Source organism: Halichoerus grypus, chromosome 9 (assembly GCF_964656455.1).
Source record: "Halichoerus grypus chromosome 9, mHalGry1.hap1.1, whole genome shotgun sequence".
Classification (NCBI taxonomy): Eukaryota; Metazoa; Chordata; class Mammalia; order Carnivora; family Phocidae; genus Halichoerus; species Halichoerus grypus.
Window position 1 is genome coordinate 70,427,214 of NC_135720.1, and position 26,981 is coordinate 70,454,194.

Below are 26,981 nucleotides of genomic sequence, written 5' to 3' on the forward strand. Positions count from 1 at the left end.
TTCTTTGTCTAGCTCACCTTGTGCCACAGTGTCCCCCTCTCACTATGTCTACTTCATACTGGTTTTCTTCAGTTCCTTTTCACCCACGAGGCCTTTAGCACACGGTTTCCTCTGCATTCAATGCTCTTCTCTTTAACTTTCCTCTCGCTGACTCCCTCTCTTGGAGGACTCAAGCTTGAGTGCGTCTTCAAGGAGAACGCTTTCCTGACCATCATGTCTGTTCTCTTCCACAACACTTGCTTGTTTCCCCCACAAGAGGAATTGCTCCTGTTATTTGTCTGCATGTTTTTGTCTGCCTTCCCTTCCAGGGAATACGTTCCACTGTGGCAGGGACCACACTGGACTTTGGTGTAGTATCTTCAACACTTGGCACAGTGCCTGGCATGTGGTAGGTGCTCAGTAAGTATGTACTGTGATTATCTTCTCTTTCCCCTTGTGTGGTTAAAAGCTTTGTATTGGGTATTCCCGCTTTAAGACTGTTTGCCTGTGTTATCCCCATGTTGGAGAGAAGCAAATGAAATTGAATTCCACAACAAACTTTGAAAATATACTGTTTAATCTTGTGCAGCTTTATATTAATGTTATTTGATTATCTCATCTCTCATGTCTTGAATAGTAACTCATTATTATGATAAAAAAAAGCAATAGAAACGTTTCATCCTGATCCTAGTAATAATATCCCCCTCCCCTGCCTCCACTCCATTACCAGGAGATATTTTTAATGATGAAATATTTAAAATGTATGGAAAAGTAGAAACAATAGTACGATGAATATTCATCTCCAAGAAATAAAAACATTCTCCTGGTAGCAAACCTAACAAAAATTTCAATAATTTCTATTACCATCTAATACCCAGTTTTCTCCAAAATTTCTTTTATAACTAGTTTGTTTAAACCGGGACCCAAACAAGAAACATACGTTGCATTTTGCTGTTATAGCTCTTAGGTCTCTTTTAATCTAAGACATTCTGTGTTTCTCCCTCCTTCTTTCTTCACATGAGTCGTGGAGAATTGAGAAGTTTGGGCCATTTTCCTTGTAGAATGACCCAACTTCTTGATTTGTGTGACTGTTTCCTTCTGGTATCACTTACCGTGTTCCTTAATCCCCTATGTCTCCTGGGAATTGGAAATGTAGATATAGAAGACTTGACTAGATGTCGATTAAACATTTTGGCAGCAATACTTCACAGACAAAGACCTGTACTTGCTTGCTGCATCATGTTAAGAGGTATATAATGTCTAGTGTCTCTCTATTGGTGATGCTGAGCTTAGTCACTGGGCTTGAGTGGTAACCTCCAGATTTCACTATTATAGATTTTTATTTTCCCCCTTATAACCAGCAAGTCATCTGTGGATTAATCCTTTGGCGTTATGCACATATACAATGGACTTTTTTCCCATGTTGCAAAAAGGAGACCTAAAGGCTGCATCTATGCTCTGTGCAGGGTGGGAAGGAGGATCGCAGGCTTTAGTGTACTCTGGTTTACTTCTTTGTTCCTCCCAGCTGTGCTGCACTGGCCAGGAGACAACCCACATGTGGCCAGCAACGGTCACCTGGGCTCAATTGGCTAAGAGACAGAGGGTAGGCACAGGCATGGGACATAAGGAAGTTCAAAACAGCTTGCCCTTTAGTAACACTGAAAGGATATATGTTAGGGAATTTAAGGAAATGCAAGACTCAAGATACAACGCTAAGGAAAAACACAGGAGACCAAATTATACATACACTCCGATTAAAGTAAAAAAAAAAAACTCAAACAATACAATTCAGAAAAACAAACCAAAAGAAAATACTACTCCTAATGATATTTGGGGTAGGGAAATGGGATTATGAATTTTTCTGCTTTTTGTAATTTTATCTTACTTTTATAATAAAAATATTAAATGTATAAATAAATAAGAATACAAGAAGGTAAGATATTTTGAGAAGAAAAATCATGGAAAAAATATGAACAGAGAGAAATAGAATGAAACAAATTTTAATTTTTTAACTCACTTTACATTTTATGTTGAAGTTCTTAAGGCAAATTAGAGACATAGTGACATCCTACCTATAAACACTTCAGCACATATCACTAAGCAGTAAGAACATTTTCCTCCAGGGGCACCTGGGTGGCTCAGTCCGTTAAGCGTCTGCCTTCGGCTCAGGTCATGATCCAGGGTCCTGGGATCGAGCCCTGCGTTGGGCTCCCTGCTCGGCGGAGAGCCTGCTTCTCCCTCTCCCTCTGCCTGTTGCTCTGCCTACCTGTGCTCTCTCTCTACGTCTCTGTCAAATAAATAAATAAATAAATAAATCTTAAAAAAATATTCTACTAGGTATATAAAAGCAAAATACAATATATGTTATGAAATAAACGCTGATAATTTTTTTAAAAAAGAACATTTTCCTCCATAGCTAGAATGAGATTATCTCACTGAACAAAATTAATATTAGCTCCTCAATATCACCTAATATGCTATCCATGTTCAAATTTTCCCTCTAATTTTCTCCAAAATGTTTTTTATAGCTGTTTTCCAAACTAGGATCTAAACCAGAGAAACAAGTTTTTAATTGACCATACAAAAAAATTCTAAATCATATATTACTTAGATACAGACTTTTCTTTTTAATATCATATCTCCCCCACTAATTAATGGAAAGAAATATTTTATTGTTGTCATTGTGGTAAATGGATGTCACATGCATCTGGTTAGGATATTTGCAAGTTCTCTTGGTTCTAAAATTTACCAGCACTGATGACATTTATACCTTCATGATTCCCAAGTCCTAAAATCACCATGATATTTAAATTATATTAAATTATATACTTAAATTATAAGTTGGGTCCCAAAAGTAAATCTTGCCCAGTGACTCCGAAGCAGAAGCAGAAGCAGCTCCTCAGCAGTAAGTGCTGTATCAGCAGAAGAAAGTCAAGCTTGATGGCCAAGTTCAAGCCAAGACATCAGGATGAGGGAAACAATACATTTCTATTTGTCAGTCAAAAGGACGTGGATCCAAAGGCTTACAGAATCTCCTTTCTCTTTATAATGACACTTTAAACTTTCCATGCCTTCTCTCAGGATCTGTTCATTTTCCAAAAGAACAAAGAGTATTCATTTTTCAACTACTCTCTGCCCGTATGGAAATTAGCAAGTCAAAGATGATATATCCAAGACATGAAAACATGAATCTTTCATCCCTCTCTACCCTAGAGTATTTGAGCTCCTTCAAAATAATAAACTGTGCCTTTGTTTTTCTATTAAACACTTCTGATGAATAGGGAGGAAATTGCATTTTAAATTAGGCTGTTCATTAAATACTAACACCTGTGTGATTTGAAAGAAACGAGAAAACTTGTTTACAATTTTTTGTTTCTGTTTTTCGGTCAGAATACTGGTCATTTTCTTGATCAGTAACACTGAAATATGGTATAATCGTAACTTTCCTTTTGTATAAAATCTTTAATCCAGAGACCTTAAAGTTCTTTAAGCATTATCTGTTTGCGAATAATATTGGTAACTTTGAGGATATGAAGGTTAAGGAGAGAAAATTACCTGCACATTCAAAATGACATGAGTCAAGAATGAGGTCAAGGACTAAATCCTGGCCTGACAGTATCAATGTCTAATCGAAATCTCAAGGATTGACTTAAAATCTTACAGATCCTCTGCTCTTCCTATTATAGTATCTTTGGTGCTGACCGGAAACATTTTGGGTGCTCGACACTAACTCGAGTCCTCACTCAGTATGTAGGCATTTTTCTGTAACTATGCAAGATATAACTATAACTCTGTATGCATCAGTGGCATGGCTTATATGTGTGGTTTTTTCCACCTGTTTCTTTTTAGTGACAAGACACACCCAAGAGACAGAAGACTCTATATAATCAGGAACACAGGAGAAATAGACACTGATCATTTATTGTTCTTTTTTCAGATTACAGAGGTAATACATATTTGTTATAGAAATCTTGAAAACCCAGAAAAAGTACAAAAAAGAGATAAATTACTCATTTTCCTACTTCCCTCTCCTAAATAGCTAGCTTTATCACTTTGATTTATCTTGATAAATTTCTTGTCAAGCCTATGGATCTCAGCTGTCATCTGGACTCTCCCTATCCTTAAAAATATAAACAAATTAGACTCAAATCTCTTTCCAGGCCTGTGGAAAGTTCAATAGCCTCCTGAATATTTCTACAAACTCCTCTAGGCCTGGTGGCAGGTGTAGGTAAAGAGAATTTGGAAAGGGCTGTCACATGGCCCCTCTAGATCTGATGTCTTGCCTCTGCTAATTCCCGTTCTCTACTTGGGAAGCCCCTTTGTGGTTTATACACATATGAAATATGAGGCCCTTCTGTGCCAGACTTTACTGAAGGCTCTGGAAGGCTTGACAAGATGGAGAGAGTGATAAAGTTTTACTTCACTGCAATATAAACAACTTACAATATTTAACATCCCTGTTCTTTAGCTTTTTGACAACTTGGACTGTAGCCCCCTGCCATTTTTCTGGGCTTTTTTTTTTTTTTTTTAAAAATACAGCATCTTCACTAACCTACCTTAAATCCACTCTACAACTCAACTCAAAAAAAAAAAATTATTTCCATTTTATAATGCCAAGCTATTCAGGTTTATCTAAACTTCTAATTTAGGGTCAGAGTGCCCAGGTAAAATCCTAGGGCAGTAAACTCTAAGCCTCAGCTTTAAGTGCTTAGCTAATTGCCTGGCATATCTAATAAACATGAACTACCTTCATTCTCATTGAGAAATATTTCATCTGGATTCTATGGAGCCTGGAGAATTTGCCTGAACATCTGCTGAGTACCTTTTTCTAAGAACCAGAATACTTTTATAAATAAAGAGTGAAGTTTGGAGAGTAAAAACACACTGATGCTGGAATGCCCATCCTCTGTGATGTACTCAGGACCCTGTCACACATGGGGTTCTCAGGGAGCAGACACTGAGATGGGGTTTGGGGTACAAATGATTATTAGGGATCAACACAGAAGGAAGGGGAAGGAAGCAGGATTGGGCTGGAGCAACCAACAGTTCTGGTTTGTCTGGGATGAAGGTTTCTTGGGACACAGAACTTTTGGTACGAAAACCAGGACAGTCCTGGAAAAAAAAATGGGATGTTTGGTCAACCTAGCTAAGGCAGAAGTTGGAATGTGATACAGGTTCGTCAAAGCTTCTGCCAACCACTCAGGGAGCTCTATTGTGACTATTACCCATCAGAATTGTCCCATGTTGTGCCAAGAATGTTGGGCCTTTATACCTTGTCTTTCTGTCCCCCAGTGCAGGTTGCACTGGGAAGGCCATGACCTTGGGCCATATAGCTGAGGCAGATTCTGAAGGCACTGACAGGTGGAGGCAGCTGGGCAAAAAGTCCTTTGAAAGACAGTGCCTCTTATGTCTACCACGGGCAACATTTTGTGCCTCAGTTTCCTTTATCTGCAAAATGGGCATGATAATGGTGAATACTTGGTAGCTTTGTTATGAAAATTGAATGAGTTAATATGTGTAAAGTGATTAGAACAGTGCCTAGCACACAGTAAGTTCCTAAGTACTAGCTATTTAACCAGATCAAGTGTCTTCCTTGTGTTTATTATTAGATCCTAAACTTCTTTTTTTTTTTTTTTTTGAGAGAGAGAGAGAGAGAGAGCACATGCAAACATGGTGGGGGGAAGGGGCAGAGGGAAAGGGAGAGGGAGAATCTTAAGGACACTCCATGTCCAGTGCAGAGCCCGACACGGAGCTCGATCTCATGACCCTGAGATCACGACCTGAGCTGAAGTCAAGAGTCGGACGCTTAACCAACTGAGCCACCCAGGCACCCCCAGATCCCAAAATTCTTGATCTTTGGGTCTCTTTTGTCAAACCACCATCCTAGCTAGCATTCATCATTACCTTAGTCTGGTTGTAATGTGCATGACCAGTCCACAGCTTTCTTCATTTAATCTGTTTGGATTTGGCCTTATATCAGATTCTTGATTACAGCCAAGAAACTGGGTGTCTGAGGGTCTTCCATTTCTCTTCTTACTCCCTGGTTTTGGGTTGAGTTAAGAAACCTCCTCAACTCCTTCTGCTATCCTATTTCTATTATTGGATAATGGAGAGGATTAAACGAGGAGAAAAGTGACAGAAAAGTAAAGACAGAAGGAAGAATTTTTAAGTTAAAAGTGGCTTTCACAAAAAGAGAATTTAAGCATGAGAATCTGGAAGCTAGGGGAAAAGTATAAATGGCAGAGTGACTAAAGACCATTTTTAGCCTGGGTAACTTTTGTGATCATGAGGCTGGTGAAATAAATGATCCTCATCCTGACTTCCCTTTCCTCCAAAATAAGCCATGTTGTGTAATTCCATTGGGCAGCCACTGGCTTTCTGGTTCCTCCATTCTGAAGAAGCTCAAGCTACTAAAAGTCATGTGGATCACTTTATGAGTAAGAGCAGGAAACATCACTAGGTTAAAATCTGGAGTGTGACATTCTCAGTGTGAAAATGCTTCCTTCCCCCAAGAGCTAGACACAAATTACTTTTTATAGTAGCCCTTGGCTTTTCATTTACCCAGGAAGGAGGTATGAGGTAGTAAGCTTCCACACCCTCTTTTACCTGGATGACGTCCTTCTGTGTCATCTAAACAGATGCTGTTCACAACAAGAAAGTGGATTACTTACTCCCTCATCTCATCACCTGAGCTAAAGAAAGCAAGCAAACAAATTAAGCAAAAGAGCAATCTTAGAGGCCATTAAAAAAAAACAACAACAACAAACAAAAGCCTACAAGACCTCTTTTGACTTGTTCTTCAATTGAATTCCAAGCATTGTTTGTGTAGTTTCCCTTGCCTGAACTGTTGGCATGAAAGGTGCAATTTTATCCTCAAAGCAGGGTGTTCCTCGGGCACTGAGCCAATGCAGTTGGCTCTTCACTTCCTTCTCTGCTACATTTCTTCAGGGCTTTCTGCACGTCAGAAGCCTATTTATTATACAGTGATTCAGGAGAAGATACAGGAAGTATTGTTCCTACTCTGACATTAGCTACTCACCTCTTTCTGGCCGAAACTGGCCTACTTCACCAAGGAAGCCCCAGAGCCTCCTTCATTTGAGTTCCTTTCCTATTGTGTAATTATCACAATGTGAAGTAGAAAAAAATTCGCAGTAGAAAGGACTTCTCTGCCCCCTGCAAGGGAAAGTGAAAATGATGGGGACTTACACTTCTGGTGAGGAGCCTGGGCTGTCATGCACTGGGGTTGGCCTGATTTCTAATACTCGTGCTGCTGAGCTTCTCGTGTGCAGGTGACCCAGCTGAGCTAGGTGACCCAGCTCAGGACACACACCTTCGCATCTCCGAAGTGGAAGTGTTCACCATCCCTGCAACCTTCCTCACTTGCCTGGTCCTTCTCAGGAAGCACAGTACATATTTCCTCTCCCAAAATTTTTTGATTTAAGGCACCTGGCCTGCACTAGGGATGCCCACTCTGCATCTCTTTCCAGGAATCACACAGATGACCTTGATCTTGGGGCCCAGCCAACTGCACAAACCATTCCCAGGGAACCTAAAGGTCACATTTCCTTTGTGTCATAAAGTGAGGCTGAGCCAGATGTGCCTGCTTTCACATCTCCACAGAGACTTGGGGTTCTAATCTGAATGGTAATGGGATGAGGGGAAATGGCACTGGAAATTCGCACTTAGAATCACAGTCAAGGATGATCTGTGTGCAGAAAGGCTACCAGAAACCAAAGGGAGGGGGAAGGGAAGGCTGCAGGTTCAATCTTCCCCTTTACATCATGAGCCTTGGGGATCCTCTTACCAACTGGAGGGGTGCCCAGCTGAGGCTTCTTCTTTGACAATGCATGAGATAAAATTTCTGGGCTGGTATTTGAGCAAATGACTCACTCACCGTTTTGTCATCAAGAAGGTGCAAGAAAGTTTTAATCTTGCCATACATTTTGTACTTTATTCTTATACTTTTCTGATAATAATGAGAAAAATGACAAAGAAAGCACAATATCTGGGAAAATTCCTTCATGTGCCCCAGTCTTAAATTTTATTTTATGGACATAGACCGAAATCATACCTCAGAACTACTTGACCTTTAGAATTAATACATTTTAAGGTTTCAGGTTGACCATACATGTATCATGACACTGTATATATCCTACAAAAATAATTAGACATATTCAGTATATTTTTCCCTCATTCTCTCTCTCTCTCTTTTTTACTCTACATTTTCACTGCTAAAATGATCTGAGAATCCATTTCATATACATAAAAACATGCATAGTTCACGTGTAGTCAGATACTTTAAAATAGTATTTGTATATACCCTGTGGATGTTTTGAAGAAACATGTAAGGGAGGGTAGATTCTGCACTACAGTGGTGGAATCAGGCACTGATGAAAAAACCCCTTCTCCTTGAAAATCAAACTATCCCCAAACACATATTGAGTCACATTTCTCCTCTACATCTCCTGCTGTCCCTTCTCTTGGAGCTTGCCTTCCTTCCTACCACATTCCTCAAAATACGTCTCCTTCCCCCCCAGGATCCAACTAGTCATAGGAGGAGTAAACTGAGATCCTGAGATACTTTTTCCATAGTCAGATCTCCCCAGAGTTCATCTTTAGCTTGAAATCAATTAGAGGGCTTACGCCTTCTTGGAATGTCTCTTCCCTTTAAGTCCTTTTGGGCCACTTTGGCAGCTTGTGAACTCTGTCCCTCACATGTGGCTGGCTGTCCCTCCTCACACTCACCAGTCAGTCTTTCCTTTCTTTGCCCTCTGATAAAGTTGAAAAAGGTTGTTGGAGTTCACGTTAGAGGAGCAGACTGTGTTTCCCAAAGGAGTCATAACATAGATCAAAAAAGCAATGGAAATCTTGTACCTATAGAATTCTGAGACATTTTTTATAACATTTTCTAGGGGAGAGATTTTTGAATGCAATTTGCAGGACTTGATCTATGGGCATAATATTGCTTTATGATCTCTTATGAACCGTAAGTTGGAATTGTTCAAATAGCTATGGGTGGACAAATGCCAAATAGCAAGGCTGGGGTGGAAAGTAGTGGTAAGAAGGGACTTTTACTGCTCCATTTACTCACAGAAAAACCCCACCCAATAATTTCTGCCAAGCAAGTCTATAATACATTGAATCCTCTGCTGATCTCTAAAGTCTTGAGCCTCTGAGTTAGGGTGAGTAAAATCTCCTGATTGAAGTCATTAAAATAAACACTGATACAAGTGCCCAGGGAAAACTGGCAAGGGTACTGCTGAGAAATCCCCTAATTGTTCCATTTTCCTGAGACTCATTGCTTGTGCTGACATTCTGAATCTACTTGCCAAAGAACTTGCCTGCATTCTGTTAATAGACAAATACCCGAGGGTGTAGGGGAAGAAGACATCTGTAAGAAAGTATCCTGGCAAAGGCAGGCTCTGTCAGCATAAATTTCACAGGATAAATGGACTGTTTCAGGTCATATTTCTCTACTTGTTGAAAAATAGCATTATAATGACAACTGTGAACTGCTGAAAAATAAAAATAATGCCTCAAAAGTCTGCCAGTTTGGTCCTAAACTGTTCCCACTTTGAGGACGACAGATAGAATCAGGCTTGAATGATGAACTGTAATGTTCCAACCAGTGATGTTTATTTGCAGATGTCTATTTGCATGAGGTGATTTGCACGGGCTTGTAGGGAGGAGAGCCTGTGTGTTGGGGGAAAAAATAAGGAAATGGAAAAGATAAACAGCACACGATTTGGTCCCTCAGCTCAGTCCCAGGTGCTCATATCTAAGGCTCAGAGAGAAGGGCTGCATGTAGCCACTAAAGGAAGTATTTTTATAAGGGACACCTGTAAAACAAGAGGACCCGGGGGTGCTGTGGTGCTTTCGGTCCACGGATGACACAGAATGAAAACATGAGAAGCAGCGCACATCTGATGTGCTGTCAGTCTTGCCATGCTTGGCACTGACATAGGTACTGAGCCAACACCAGCGAATGGCTTCTTAGCCCACAGCCAAAAACCCAGGAGGCAGTAGAGAAGAACATGAGAGAACTGTTTGTGAGCACATAGGCCACAACTCTGGGGACTCTGGAAGAGACTTTGGGCGAGGCCAGGAAAACTCCATGAAGCAAGTGGAAATAAGAGCCAGTAAAATTTAAGATCTGCCATTCATGTGACCCGATTCCTATCTAGTGGCTGGTGAAAAAAATAACTCACTTCTAAGTCCTTCAGCCTAGTATAAAATCGTGAAAATCGGTATATTAGTCAAGATTTTTTAGTTGCAGATGACAGAATTCACTCTCGCTCATTTAAAACTAAAAAGAATATATCAAAGGATATTAAAGAGCACACGGACTTCCGGAAGGGTCAGAGAATAATGCTCTGAAGCTACTTTGCAAGAAGTTATATGTAATTACACCGCTGGGTGGTGCAGCAGGGGTGGCCCCAAAGGCCCCGGGCTGCTTCGGCCAGCCCCCTGGGGCGCGGTCAACACCAGCGCGGCTGCCATTTCTGCTTCTGCTGCCTTCACAGCCCTCTCCAGAAAACCGATTCCGCATGACCCCTTCTTTCTCGTGGTTTTCTTTCCTGCATTGCAGCCTTGCAGCTGACTGCAGAAACCAGGTCACATGCTTATACCCTGGTTGCAGAGAAGGCTGGGGTGTGTGTTCTAATTTTACCTTGAGAAGGCAGGATTCATAATGTATAAGTTTCCTTGATCTGGGAAAGGCTTTTGAGAAACAGTACACGGCCACAAACATAACAAATGTCTACTGGAGTAGGCACGAGCTCGGCGACCAAACCCCTGGAAAGCATCCAGAGGCAGTGTTTCTCTCTTTGTGCTTGTCGAGGACTTTTGACATGATTGGCTCAGGAAACAGCCATAGAAGAGCTTTTCCATAACAAAAGGAAGTCTTTCAGGCAGCATTTGGTCTGTAAATTTCTTTTTTCCTACCTAATGCAAGAAGAGATAAAGTGTCCTTCCCTCTCATCTCAGCTTCAGAGGGTATTCCCAGAAACTGTGCAGAAGCTATCAGTACACTGGAGGGAAGTCATGTCTCCACCTTGTCCCAGATTTGAGAAATGGTAGATAGGAAAAAACTAATGAAAGCATCCAAATAAAGATGTTGAAATCTGTGTGGTGCAAAGCAAAAAGTTTCTACACAAGACTTTAAGTAATTGTAGACAGAGAGACTGAGCATTCTCCATAATCAGTGGGTCACATCAGTTGGGAGCACCATGGACAGGCACCAAAGTAGATCAGCACAGGGCACAGATCAGGCTAATATAAGAAAAAATTCAGAACCTGAACCACGTCAGCAACTTTTCTCTAGCCAAAATCACTGAAGACAGAAATGCCCAATGGATTTTATCCTACACATCAAGATCTATGGATTGGTTGTGCTACCTCAAATACCTTGTTGAGAACTATCAAGAAAAATGTCCTTATGTGAACCTGTTTTCACATGGTCAATGCTTACAACTTTGCATCCTGCTTTTTTCTTTATTCACTGGGTCATAAATATCTTTTCATGTTGTTTAATATTGGTAGTTATCCTTTTAAAATATCTGTATAGTATTCCATCAGCTGATGAACCCTAATTTACTCAACCTTTTCTCCATCATTTTATACTTACGTTAGTTCTAAGAACTTTAGAAAGGTAAGTAGCATTTCTCAAAAGGCTCTTCCCATTATTCAAAAGAGATTAGCTCAGGAATAGTACCTGAAAGACTTTTCAGGGATATGACCTCACAGCTGGGTCAATGTTGGGCCTATGGAGATTCCATCAGTACATCTAAAGAAACAGAGGCTTTATAAGAAAACAGGCCCAACCTTGGAAACTTTAAATGTAAAGACTCTAGAAGTCCTGACATGCATACCCCAGTAAGAGCTCTATTTCTGGATAGAATATCTCTAGCATACTTTGGGAGAAGATCCAAAGTGGGACTAGCTCCCATCTCAAGTTCTGGAAACTTCTCACCTGGAAAGTTTGGTCTCCAGGGTCTGGATAGTTACTGAGGAAAATGCAGAAAACCACTCAATTTGTGGGTTTTGAGATAAGACTTCAATTCCAATAATCTTCATAAAAAAACAGAGCAGTCTTTCCGCCCAAAAATATATTCACTATAAATTGTGGAGTGTCTTAGACAGGAAGAATTTAGATGCAAATACCAGAATTCCACTTAGCTCAAATAAAAAGAGAGTTGTTTGAAAGGGAGAGGTTATTATTGGCTTACAATAAGCCAGTGCAGGAGATAAAGCTGGACCTTATGGGACCAAGAAGGGGATTATGCAGATTTTCTCCTCTCTCCCTGCCTTTCTTCTACCTTTTGAGGTCCATGTCTCTTTATTTGTCTCTGGGTACCTGCTCCATCCTTCTGCTCCTCTGTTTGCAGACCTGCTTTTTCTGCTGACTCATGGATTCTCAGGTTCCCCTTACATGTTAGCATGAGGCTTTGGCCTTGCTGTGGCAGGTGGGGGGTTGGGGGGGGTGGGGGGGCATGACCTTGCAGCTTGGCTCAGCACAGCTAAGTGACTCAGCCTCTTTGTCCCTATTCCAAATTCTTGGGAGAGTATCCAGTGAGCCCAGCTTAGGTCAGATGCCTATCCTTGGGTCTGTCACTGAGACTGGTGGAGCATAGTCACAGGGTATGTAGTGCTGTCCCTCCCAGACTGATGAGTGGGGCGGTCTCCAAGGTGGAATGTGGGTAGGGAGAAGGCAATATTTGGCATCTCTGAGACAGACTTGGATCTGAGAGAGGTATGCTGAGTTGTAATAAAAAGAGCATCAAATTTGGAGTAAAAAAAAAAATCTCTGCAACTTCTTAGTCATGAAAGTAGACAACACTCTTAATCTCTCAGAGACTCATTTCCTTATATGTAACCTGAGGGAGCTGAACAAGATGACCTTCCTGCTCTTGCTATCTATGATGATTATTTTCATCTTCAGAATCTCATAATGTAAGGAATGACCAACTCTAATATCAACAATTTGGCAGGTTTTATATGAGTGATCATTCAAAGAGCTGTCTTTGCAATAAGTCCAGTGGTGTATTATCCCCAACATTACCATTACTGTAAACATTTTTGGAAGGCCATTATATGCGCTAGCAATGTTGAAGTCCCTAGGTAGGCAATTCAGCAAATGTTTCTTGCTTAGAGTAGATTCTAAAAGAAGAGGAGAGACAGATTTTGTTCTAAAACAGTTTCTTTCCCTGTGGCGCCTGGGTGGCTCAGTCGGCTAAGCATCTGCCTTCAGCCCAGGTCATGGTCCCTGGGATCTAGCCCTGTGTCAGGCTCCCTGCTCAGGGAGGAGCCTGCTTTTCCCCTTTCCCCGCCCCTCCCACCCCAACCCCCCCACTCGTGCTCTCTTGCTATCTCTCTCTCTCAAATAAATAAATAAAATCTTTAAAGAAAAAATAATGAAAAATAACATAAAAAATAAGAGTTTGCCTGTCAAGGTGTTAGAGGCTTGAAAAGTAATATGGTAAAATTTACTCAATTCTAATGTTGTCGATGAACACTGTTCTAAAATGCGCTATTGGTGAACTGCCTACTGCAAATGAAGACAAGACTATGTTAATGGAAACTGCTCTCTATGCCAAATTAATACAACTATCTCACAATATGTGAAATTGAGGCTTTCTTATAAAGTTGCCTACACAATAAGATTAATTTTTCCCTCATTGAATTCCCCTGCAGTTTTGAAAGAAATTACAACTGGCTCTTTTAATATTTAGCACATTCCTAACAAGATAGGAAGGATCCAAACAAAAACACTTTAAAAATAATAATAATCCCAGTGAGAATTTCAATTTCCCAACCTATTAAAAAAGCCCCAAGCACCCACGCAAACCCATGATTGGCAGTAGGTAAAATTGTCTCTGGAATTGACCCAGGCCACCTCTACTTTTCCGAGTCTGGCCTCTAGTTTTTCCTGTATCCAACCCCTCACTTGGCCGCACACCTCAGCTCTCATCATTTAACTGCCTCCTCTCTTTGTATGTAAGTATATAAATATGGTCTCTCCCTAATGCGCTCTGCGGTACTAATAGAAGCAGACTTTTCTCCTTTCCGTGCTAGAAAGCTCTCACCCAATAATCCCAAACCCTGAGCAGGTGGAGCCTTTGTGGTCTACCTACGATGCGTGTTTGCCACTGGGAAAATGTAATTTTGTAGTCTTTAATTTTAAAATATCAAGTGTTTCTCTTTTGTATATAAACTCTGTACTCTCTTTTCCTCCCCAAAATGGAATATCTTATTTTTTTCATCTGATTATAAAAGTAATCCATGCTTGTTTTTTAAAAAAGTTCAACAATATAGAAATGGATAAAGCAGGAAGTGAGAACTTTCCATACTTCTATTTATTCCCAGAGATGGCCACAATTATTTTTTTTCAAGATTTTTTTTTTTTTATTTGATAGAGAGAGACACAGAGAGAGAGGGAACACAAGCAGGGGGAATGAGAGAGGGAGAAGCAGGCTTCTTGCTGAGCAGCGAGCCCGATGTGGGACTCGATCCCAGGACCCTGGGATCATGACTGAGCCGAAGACAGACGCTTAACGACTGAGCCACCCAGGTGCCCCGAGATGGCCACAATTATTAGTTTTATATCTATCCTTACAGATGTATACATGTGTGTGTATATGATATATACACATATACCGGCAAATACATATAGATGTGTATGTATACATACTCCAAATATAGTATGCAAAGTATATAACATATACTGTATGTGTTTAACAAAAATGGGATCATATTATTTACTCCTTTCTGTGGTTTGCGTTTTTTTTTTCTTTTTACTCTAAATAGCTTGCTGTGTACATCTTACCTATGAATCTACCTCATTCTTTATAATAGCCTCTCAGTATTCCTTTGTACCATAATCTCTACCCTCCACTGAAGGGCATTTACAATGTTCTAAGTTTTTCTTAAACATTAAAAGTATTGCAATAAATATATATATATAAATATATAAATATATATTAATTATAGAAATTCCATCCTAAGGAAATAATTAGAAGAATTAGAAATAATTAGCATAAGCACAGGCATATATATATGTATGTATGTATATATACTGCAGCTGATTCCAATCAGACCTTCCAATTTCAGGGTCTAGAGCTGTTATCTCTTGACTCCCACCAGCCTGGGCTTAGTCTAATTATTTCCTTAGGATAAATTCCTACAACTAAAATTGCAAGGTTAAAGTTTAAGCACATTTAAAATATTACAACATAATGCCCAGTAGCACACCAGAAAAATCCTATCACCTTATACTCTTAACAACTTTCCTGCAGTTACCTTTATTTTTCATTGTTGCCAATCTGGTGGTCCAAAAAGATAAAAACGAGCACCTCTCATTCTTGTGCTAATCTGCATTTCTCTGAATATTAGTGAAGCTAGGTATCTTTTCAGGTGTTCCTTAGCCATTTGGTTTTCTTCTCCTATCAATTGCTTAAACCTGTGTGTCTATACCACTCCCGTTCCCCTCCTCTCCCACCCAATGTATATGCACTTTGGGTTGAGAGTTGCATGTCCAATACATTTCTTCTCCTAGGAATTTGGATTTGAGGACAGGATGTCTCTAGTCTGTTGTATTTACTTATTTATTTTTTAAGATTTTATTTATTCATTTGACAGAGAGACAGCACAAGCAGGTGGAGTGGCAGGCAGAGGGAGAGGGAGAAGCAGGCTCCCTGCTCAGCAGTGCAGGACTCGATCATGACCTGAGCTGAAGGCCCACGCTTTACCGATTGAGCCACCCAGGCGCCCCTGGTCTGTTGTATTTAAACCAGAAAATGATGCCAAGCTGGGCTAGGCCAGCAATTTGGGTTATGCATCAAAAAGAAGAGAAAGTAGATCTGCAGAGAGAGAAGAAAGAAGGAGGCAGACCTTGGAAGCAGAGATGAGAGTCTTTGGCCTTGAGTACTTCCTGTCTTCCAGGCCTGTAGGAAAACTCTGTGTCTTTAAACTAGTTTGAATGGATTTCTGTTAAGATAAGCAGTATCACAAATTCACCACGGGGATATTGCGGGGGAAGAAATGGTTTTGAGAAAATATTCTGATCTTAATTTTCTCCTTTCATGTTTCCTAAGAAGCCCAAAGGAACCCTAAGAAATCTGATTTCCAAGTTTGAAGGGAAGCTGAAGCAGAAATTGTGCAACAGGCCAACTGCATCCTCACTGCAGTGATCTTTTGATTTGTTTTTCCAGGATTCCCTGTCCGATTAGACACCCAGACCCCTGCTGCCACTCAGCTCCCTGTGAGCCCTTCGCACTGCACACCTTACCATAGCAAGGGCTCTGCTTATTGAGCACTTACTAGCTGCATGTTATGTTATATCTGCATATGTTATATTATTTAACTTATTATTTTTAAGTAGGTATATTTTTACACTTGATCTTAGCCAAAAGGCCGAAAAGCGAAAAGGAGGTATATTTTTACTCAGTTTTACAAAAGAGGAAACTATGGCTTAGGGGGTTTTAGTAAGTTGCTCAAAAACAACTCAGCTGGGAAGGGATGAAGCTGGATTCCAGTTTCTGCTATCTGACCCTGCTGTGCCTTCTGCTCCCTGGTTCGTGTGTGGAGACCAGAACTAAGGCAGCACTGGTCTCTAGGGCATAATTGTGGTCTCCAAGTTCATGGCTCCGGGCCCTATCTGACTGCCACCTCCGGATGCTTGTCTTTCTCAGAACAAGACGCACATATATCCCAGCTGCTGGCAACCTTTATTGCCACATCCAGAGAAGCCTTGCTATTCATTTTGCACGTGCTGGGACCCTTTGCTGAACTAGTGGGCTCCTGAGGACTGTGCGGGCTACATACTGAAGATGGGCTGGGGTCACCAAATGTGCCTGCACTCACCTCTCGACCCCAGGCTTTCCAGCCCTCCCAAACCCCCATGGTCCACCTCCTCTATAACAGCAGCAACCAACACTTACAATGACTTTGCCATTCGTTTACTCCTTACATCAGCACTTAGAGTTAAATACTAACAGCCACATTTCACGGATGAGGAAATGGAGACCCAGACAGGTTAAGTGACATGTTCAAGGTCACACAGCCAGTGAACAGTTGCCAGGATTCCAACCCAGATGTCAGAAACTCCTTTGCACACTTTGCATGTGATGAAAGCTAGGATCCTCTCCTCAGAAAAATGCACAGACTCTTAATTCTGTCTAGTTTCAGGGTTTTATTTTGAGGAGTCTTACTATAGGTCAAGTGCTTTTTATTACAGGGCTCAGAAGTCTCAGATGTCCTCAGGGGCAAGAGGGAATGTTGATGAGTGAAGAGACTGAAGGGAAGAAAGGACAGAGGGCCCTGGATAGTGCATGGACTCCGAAAGCCTTCTAATGAAAACAACAAAGCTAATCCCCTGTACTGGACCAAGAAGACTTAAGTGTGGGCTGAACTCAGTTGCAGTGCAATCCCGTTCACAGATTCTGCTAGAATGGAACACAGTTCCTTGTTTGCTTATTACCCAACCGTTATGCTGGGTGCTCCTAATATTCGGGGGGAAAAAAGTGTGTTGAACTGCTCTTCCAGCTCAGAGTGGATCTGCAGCTGATTCCAGTCAGACCTTCCAATTTCAGGGTGTAGAGCTATTGTCTCTTGACCCCCACCACCCCTTCAGGGGTCCAAGGTCCCAGTCTCCCCCTCTTGGGTTTCTGATGGGCCAGGGATGTTTTGAGAGTGCAGTTGTCCAGGTTGGATGAATCAGATAGTGTTACTGCTGCAAATGGTCGTGAGGATGGAAAAGGGAAGCTGGCTCCCAGAAACACCAGATTTAGGCAGTGGCAGCTCCCAGGTCCCACAAGAGAAGATGCTCCACTGTGGCTGAGTAGTGTCTGGACTTTCTGCCCCTTCGGCCCAGTCCTCTCTTTTCTCTTCTCCTTTTTGTCTTCTTTCTTTTTGAAAGATTTTTTTAAAATAGTCTCTACACCCAACATGGGGCTCAAACTTGCAGCCCCCAGAGGTCAAGAGCCAAGAGCCTCACGATCTACCGCTGGAGCCAGTGGGTGCCCCACTTTTCTGTTCTTCTCATCTCTCTTCTGTCTTTGTTCTTTCCCACACCCACCCTCAAGAGGTGAGAAATATTTTTCTAGTCGTGGGAAATCTCCCTTTTCTCAATACTGCTAGTGTTTTTTTCTCAGTGACACTCACTGTATTTTGATATTACTGCTTTAAAGCACCTAACATAACTTCCTTAATGGGCTTAGGCTTTTTGGAAATACAAAAGCTGGACACTATTTCTGCTTTCCACTTGGTAATGTCCCTCCCCTAAAGCAATGAATCACTGTGATTACTGCTTAAGTAAAGGGGGGGAAGCTGTTGGGGTGGGGAGAAGGGGGTACAAGGAAAGGCAGCGTAGAATATTGGGAGAAAACTTTCCATTAATATTAAAATATATTATCCCACCACGTATTTTCTGTCTTAAGACCCCTTTATACTCTTGACAGACCCCAAAAATTGTTTGTGTGGGTTATATGTATCGATGTTTAGTGTATTAGAAATTAAGATGGATAAACATGTAAGATATTTGTTCATTTAAAAATAACGACCATAAGCCCATCATTACATGTTAACACAAATTACATATTTTTATTTAAAATAACTGTAATTTCCAAAACAAACAAAAAAGATTCAATGAGAAGAATAGTATTGTTTACATCTTAGTAAATCTTTTTAATGTCTGGCTTAATAGAAGGCAGCTGGGTCCTCATATCTGCGTCTGCATTCAGCTTTCACATCACGTGGCCTCTGGGAAACCTCCCTGTACACTCATGAGCAAACAAGAGTGAAAGAGATAAACAGCTCAGTATTATGATGAGAACACCTAGGGGAGGACTGCACTTTGAGAACTGCCATCTGAGATCCTGAAATACAATCAGAGAGTGCTGGAGTGCCAGTCCTGGGGGGAGATACGCATGAGTGTCCCTGGGGGAGACAGGGTATACAATGGGCAAGGGCGCACATTTTGGAGGCAGGCACTTCTAGTATTGGATCCCAGCTCCTCGGCTTCCTACAGAGTGTCCTCGGGAAGGTTACTGAACTTTTCTAAACTTTAAATCTACTACCTATAAATAGAGAACAAAAGTGTTTAACCTTCCCAGGCTGTTGAAAGATAATGAAGTATTTTCCAATGTTCATTGGTCCCAGTTTTTGTCAACTCCATGTAAGACCTATATTATTATCTTTACATTTTTTCCCATAGCCCACTTTTCATACATTTTTTAAAAAATTATATATCCTTATTATAAATGTAAAATCGAAGGTACAATGAAAATAAAAAAGACCTTGTTGCCAGAGACAGCGTTAATCCCAAGGCCTGCTCTCCTTTTTTAACAAAAGGAAATAAGTCCGTGTCATTCAAGACCTGCACCGGAGAGACTCTAGCAGTGTGATTAGGCACAGAGACTTAAAGGAGAAATAGCTTTCTCATTCTGTGATGCAATTTGCCTGGCCCATGCATCTAAGCCCCCTCCCCTGCTACCTGAAATCATTTCCTGTAATGCCCCATGCTTAGGAGACACTGAGCTCATGCACATAAAGCACTTAGCTCAATGCCTGGCCCATGGGAAAGACTCTGCATTGTAGCTTTTGGTATCTTTTCTAATTCTTCTTTTTCTTTTCCCACACAGGTTCAATGGCCCATAGTTATTTGGTGGAGAACTATGACGACAATGCTTGACTCATGTTCCCCAGATAAGAGCATGGACTCTGGAACTGAGTTCTGCCACTTTAGAGCTGTGTGACCTTGAGCAAGGGACTCAACCTCTCTGTGGCTCAGTTTTCTCATCAGTAATATGGTGATACGATAGCACCTAATTCATAAGGTAAGAGTACATGAGTTAATACATGTAAAGCACACAGAACATGCCTGGCAGGTAGTCCACACCATACACATATTAGCTAATAGTGTTCTTTCTTTTTCACCAGCTGAGTCTGACAGTAGTAGTCATTCATGGGTTACTATGGAGAAGTTTTTCTCAAACAATCTGAGGTGAAAGACCAGGTTTTTCTCTCTCAAGACACATGGACCAGTATTTTGTAAACAGAACAAGTGTATTGCTAGAAAAAAGAATAAAAAAGTAAATAAAATATAAGCCCACATTTTTTATTAGGTTCAGTAGACATATTTCAATAAAGACAATCAGAGAGAAAAACGGGAAAAATGTATAATGTGTACATTGGTCACTGAAAGCCTGAATACAGGCAATGAATAGTTGTATTTCAGTACTGTTTTGTCATTCCACCTTTGTGACAAAACGAAGTTATCAAAAAATAGCAACTCTACATATTAAATACTGATTTGCATACTTGAAACAAACACTTTGTTTATTAGTGAAGTATTTCATGTTCTAAGTGAGCTTGCTTTTTGCTCATTAGTTTATGTAATACAGGTTGGATAGATGATAGCTATGAAGAGGGGATCATGTATATCTAAACAGGTTCCATGTTTGTTTTAATAGCATTCCTAGAGGTAGGTGGATGAGAGAGAGAAGGAATTTAAAGCAATTTCTGCAAGTTCCAGATACTCATTTTTCACTTTTATCAAAAATGAAGCATGTGAAATTGTACATTCAACATTCATTCTCAATCCGTCATCAGTCATCAGCTCCAAAGTTGATCCTTTGAAGTTAAATTATCTTTGATAAACAAATGAACACGATGAACTCCAGATTTTATACATTTTGGGGATAGAGTTGACAAATTAACCTTAAAATATCACATGCGGTTCTACTGGGGATGGCTAGCACGAACCTGGTGTCACATGTGACTCATCTATTCAGCTCAACACCTGGGCTGCACCCTGTGTCTTGGTTTATGTAGGCTGCTGTCACAAAACACCATATGCTGGGTGGCTTAAAAACAACAAATATTTACTTCTTACAGTACCAGAGTCTGGGAAGTCCAAGAGGGCTCACCTGTGTTTCACAGAGAGCACCTTCTCTCTGTGTTCTCACATGGTGCAAGGAACAAGGGTGCTCTCTGAGGTCTCTTTTATAAGAGCACTAATCCCATTCATGGGGCCTCCAGCCTCGGGAACTAATCACCTCCCAAAGGCCCCACCTCCCAATACCGTCACATTGGGGCTATACAAAATTCATTACATATGAATTTGGGGGGACACAGGCATTCAGTTGTGCACTTTGTCAACAAGACTTGTCCTCTGGGGATGCCCTTGCATGTTGTGATGATGTCAAATTGCCAGAGAACTTTCTAAACCCTCATTGTTGATTTCTACTGGTCCTCTGGTGATGCCCTTGCAAGTTGTGATGATGTCAAATTGCCAGAAAAGTTTCTAAACCCTCCTTGTTGATTTCTACACTTAGCGGGTTGTGGCTTAGAGCAAACCCGCAGACCACAGCGTGAGTAGCTCAGTGCTGGAATGACGAGTTGCATAATTTCAGGAGAAATACTGTTGGGTAACAGATAATGCTTCAGTTTTTTTTATCAAGACCATTTCCACTTTTGAAGAAGAGCCGTCTGCCGTTCATACACCTCGCACCTCAGGTGCTGGAGAAATTCTTAAGAAGAACACCCAGGCAGTGAACATAATGTTACAAAGCATACAGAGGAGAGAAACCTGGGGCAGAATTAATCCTTTCCTCTCAAACTGCAAGACACAGCCTTTCGGTTCATACTCCCAGACTTGGATAGTCATTGTTCACACACACATATGAGCTCCATGAGGGCTGGGACCATGTAGTTCTCATCTGTAAGTGGAGCACTTACCACAGAAAGGGGTGTATAGCAATCATTCAACAAACATTTGTCAAGTGAGTGGATCCTGAGAGGCTTAGCTGTCTTACATCTCTGTTGGAGTTCAGTGGGGGGATAATTACTAGGGGAAGAAGGAACAGTTTAGCAGCATGGGAGATGCATGCATCTCTCTTTTTCTTCTTCCTACTTTCCACACACAACACTCGGGTGTGTTGTCTCCATTGAAAGCCATTCTGAACACCACTCTTTCACAGAGCAGAAAGACATTTGGATACGGAAATTCTCATTGATCCAGGTGGGCATTTTTAGATTGCCTAGCCCTCTTTCTTTTACTCCACTTTCTCTCTATCTCAGAGGCCATGTCTTAGTTATCTTAGTATCGCTGTGACCTCACAGAGGGCCTGGCGCACACCTGAGGACCATGACATGCTATTATTAGCACATCTGCCAGGGAGAGGCTAACGGGAGCAGAGCTTCTCAAATTAAAAGTACATAGGAATCACCTGGGGGATCCTGTTAAAATGCAGATTTTGGTGCAGGTGCTTCAGGTGTGCGTCCGCGTGCTCCCAGGTGTGCTCCCGCGTGCTCCCAGGTGTGCTCCCAGGTGTGCTCCCAGGTGGTGCCAGTGCTTCTGGTCTGTGGGCCACATTTTGAATAGCAAGCAACCAAGGGGAATAAAAGGAACCTGAACTTCTACTTAGCTGCTTGTTGGCAAATAAAGTAAAAGATGTCGTTAATGTGATTCAGGAATGATTTTTAGTGATCTGTAGCTAGCTGTTTTGGAGACATGATGAAAGACCTTTTTAGGAAAAGAAAATAAGTCATGTGGACCGCATGTGATTCCATAATACTCCCTGGGAACTCACAATTGCCTTAGAACAGAAATGTGATACTGAAACAATCATCTTTTAAAGCTTGGTACTCAAGTATCAAGTTCCACGGGGAAACAAAACACAGTGAAGTAGTCATAGGATATATTCTTTGATGTCTTCTGGAACATATGCTGACACTGTCCTTAAAAAACTTTTTTTTTATTGACCACTTGTTACTTATTCCATTATGATGCTTTGTAAAATTTAAATTAATCCATCTCTTTCTTTCCAGGTTTCTTCGCTACCCAAGTCAACAGTGCGGAGTGCAAGAACACACCTTTGGGATCTTACAAATTCAGGTAATAGTCCCAACCCTGACCCATTTAAGACTGTGTGACCTCAGGCATGAGCCACAGGTTCAACAGTAAAATGAGATTAACACTACTACCTTAGGTTTTTACTAGGATAAGCTGTGAAAGCACCTGGGCCATGGTGGGGTTCCTGTAAATAATATTTCTATTCCTCCCAGATATTACCTACTTAGGCTCTAGCTCTCCCATATAAATGGGATCAGAGCGAGGCACGCCCTGTAACCCAACTGACACTGATTTGGAATCTAGATCTTGTCTGAGTTCCCTCTTCGCAAGGGGGTACAGAAGGGAGAAGAGAGTTTGGCTCAGAAACTGGACCCCAGCAGTTGTGATTGGTCTCTGGGCAAGAAGGTTCTGGAAACTCTTCCACTACTTCAGGCTTAAAGAGACTTTAGAGTTTGCCTTAGCAGGATAATGGTAGCCATCACTTCCTAAGGGTTTACTATGTGTGAGATACTGTCTGGGGATGTACGGGCTTTTAGTTTTCAGACAATGGTAATTAAGATAACTGATGTTTTTTCCAGAAAATTTTATTTTATATTTCAAATTATTGTGATAAATGGGATTTTTGTAAAAGAATCTTCAGACAATCATATAATGTAGAAAGTTAAGCTTCTTTGAGGGTGGGAACATGTCCTGTTCATCTTGTTCCCATAGACACACTCCATGTCCCACTGCTTAGGGGTAAACCCTGTCAAGAGTACAGACTCTGTCCTTTAAGATGGGAAAAATTTCTTGGACTAATCAGACCACAAAGAATAACTGTGGGACACAAGGTCCAGATGAAATCTAGCAGTTTCTTGGACACCCAGTGAAGCCCTAGCCTTAACACAGGCTCTGAGGGCTGCAAGTAACCAATAATTGCTCCCAGGTTGATGCTTGTTATCAGTGGATGGAGTTGGAAAAGCTGCTCCCAGGGGAGGAGTTGGGCCTGTTTCTTCATTTCCTTCACACCACACACCTGACTGACCCTTATAACAATGGGCTTGCAGAGGAAGCGCTCAATGTTGGGGAAATGTAGGTACTATCTCATTCTCTTGAAAAGCCTCATCAGGAAAGGTTCACGGCGGCATCATGGAAGCCCAGGATAACAGGCACAAGAGGGAACGGGAGTCGGACGTGGACAGCGACACCAACTCTGAATCAGGCTTGGACTCAGACAGGACAACAGAACTGACAACAGCTAGGGACAAACTTCAGGGGCGTGAGATGCCTCACCATTGGGAAGACGGTGTGTTAAGCTTTTCACTGTTCATTCAATGTTTTTTGTTTTGTTTTGTTTTTTAAAGATTTTATTTATTTATTTGAGAGAGCAAGCAGGGAAACAGAGAGGGACAAGCAGACTCTGCATTGAGTGTGGAGCCTAGAACCCTGAGATCATGACCTGAGCTGAAATCAAGAGTCAGACGTTTAACCAACTGAGCCACCCAGTTGCCCCTCATCCAATGTTTATTAAAGGTTTATTTTATGCCTGGCACTCTGTGATGAATAGAACATGCATGGCTTAAAGTATCTTTCCAGACAACTGAAAGTTTTGATTTTCTTAATCTTAAATACTATCAATGGAACATTTTCCAATTTCCTATTAGTTACACAGTTTTCAAAGTGCGTATTAAACACAGTTTGTGCTTTACTGATGACTTGGGGGTCACCATCTTATTTAGGGTTGGCAGATAAAATACAGAATACCCAATAAATGTGGATTTCAGATAGAAACAGGTGATATTTGGGACATACTTGTACTAACAAGTCATAAACAAGGAATGACTTGTTTATCTTAAATTCAAATTTAACTGGGCATCTTATATTTTTATGTTAAATCTGGCATCCCTACCCTAATTATATGGTGCTGTAGTAATACAGTGATGCCTCAGGTGCAGTTGGACTGATTGTCCTGATATTTCAGTAGCTCAGGGCTGTTGTGCTTTCCTAATTTTGCAGTTAACTTTGTACAGTCCCTTTCTTTGCTATACAATGATTGCATTGCTTGTTGTAGTTGCTGTATAGCATCTTCAATTTCCTTTTCCCTCTTCTACTTGGTTCTTCTAATTGGGCTGGGCTGGGAAATAAGATCCCCAAGCATGATTGTGTTTTCTATAAAGTAAGAGTAAATGGTTTCTGAGTAAGGATACAGGTACTTGATGGTACATACTTGAGAAAAGCATGCACATTTTAAAATAAGAACTTCATAAAAACTTATTTTGACTGCTCAGAGACTATGCTGTGGTTTCTTTGAAAGTCTCTCAGGATAAGTGAATCATGGCTTGTTTCCTGGAGTGCGTTGTTCTTTATAGAGCACTATACAATTAGAAATCAGCCTCCGATGGAGAAGAGGTTAAAGCTAGATATAAGAGAATTTGCAGTTGCATTTTAACCGCAAGATTTTGGATGTTGATCCTGAAAATCTCTAGGAAGAGTGAAATAGATACTGATTTGGCTCGAGGATTTTACAGTTAATCATGCCTTGGAGCTGGGGACTAGTCTAGGTGACCTCTTGAAATCGCTCACAGATATATGGTTTTGATTACTCTAGGACTATCCAATCAACTCAAAATAATGGCCACATCCAAAATAATGAAACCAAAGTGATATTAGCCATATGTACAATGGAAAAACATGTATTCTAATATGTATTCCAAATACGGTTCTTAGAAGAGGTTCCGGCCAGCCTGCAAAACCTTATGTAGAAGGAATTACAATGTCTGTTCTTCCCTACTGCACTCATTTACACAATGATTAAACAATTTTTTTTTTTTTTTGCTGTCGGCAATGCTTGTTCTGAATATAGATTTGAAGTGACTCCTGAATTAGAACTGCTATTCCTAAAGCTGAGCCTACGATTACTCAAACTCAGCATGCAAAGTCAGCAAACACCTCTCCACACCTTACATATTTGCATTTATCTTTATTTGACAACAGAAAAATTGTTTGAAAATGATTTATGGTATAAAAAAGATCTTCAGGCTCAGGATGATGATATTTTATGTCATCCAGCTATGTCTACATTTACTGGCTTTAGTCAAAGAATGACTCATCAGAATCAGATCCTGGGGAATATTTTGGGAGGTGCTAGAAAAGTCCAATACCAAGCAGAGACCAGCATCTTGGTAAAACAGTTTTTCTTCAGAGGCTTCTGAGATTGTGAAAATCAGGAAATACTTTCTAGACTGTCGCAAAACTATTCTAATTATTTCAAGCCTTTGAGATTTGTTAGAGGCCTTTTAGTCACAACAAGAGCAATTTTGGTCTGTGTAGGTCGCTGGAACCATTAGCTGTACTATATATTTAGATTCATGTGACCTGATTCAACTTATTGTGTTAAATATAGTTTTCTTTTCCTCTTGATCAACAAAATACATATTTACTTCTAAACCAAATTAAGACTTAAGGGTTTTCAAGTATTGTTTTTATTTTTAATTTTAGCCTAAGAAATTTTTTAAAGTTTTTTTGTCTTCAACCCCTTTTTTCTACCCTGAAGGGGCTGCTACATTTTAGTGGACATCTATCTTAAGAGACAAGGATAATGTAGGCTACTGGGCGAATAGGGTGGTTAAAAAATGTTTATTGAAGAAACATTCAATAGGTATCTGTTGAAGTGTGCAAGTTACTATACTCTTGGCAAGGAACTAACACAGTGGTGGGAGAAGCAGTTTCATGAACAGAGAATTATATTGCAATGTGGTGAGAGTAATGATGAAGATATGAAGATCGGTATCTGTCTCTCTGTGAAGCTATAAAACTAATTCAGCCTTGAAGTGTTGGGAGTGGGGGGGAGGGAGGGAGACTTACTATAGGAGTTAATGCCTGGGTTGAGTCTTAAAGCCTAAGTTGTCAGGCAAAAAGTGTGGAGCAGAGAGCCTAAGCAAAGACACAGAAGTGAATAGGGAAGAGTTCCCTTGTTTCTCTTAGCTTCTGAACAGGCTCCTTAGTCACTGGTAGTAGAGGAGGCTGCCCCAGGCCTGCCACTGTTTAATAGTAACAGAGAGCCCTTTGCAGATATGCTGTGCAGTGGTGATTGCATGGGCAGCTATTAGGACTACGATGTCAAGTTTACCAGATATCCCCTACCACCTTTACATTAAACTCCTCATTTTCT

The 26,981-nt window shown here is 40.8% G+C and overlaps 1 long non-coding RNA gene across 1 annotated transcript; it reads left to right on the forward strand.

Moving 5' to 3' along the window:
- Window positions 1–19,515: 19,515 nt before the first annotated feature.
- LOC118537441 (uncharacterized) lies at window positions 19,516–26,649 on the forward strand. Its single transcript, XR_004918145.2, has 3 exons — window positions 19,516–19,811; window positions 22,807–22,873; window positions 23,931–26,649. It is a non-coding gene; the product is annotated as an uncharacterized LOC118537441 (long non-coding RNA).
- Window positions 26,650–26,981: the final 332 nt, after the last annotated feature.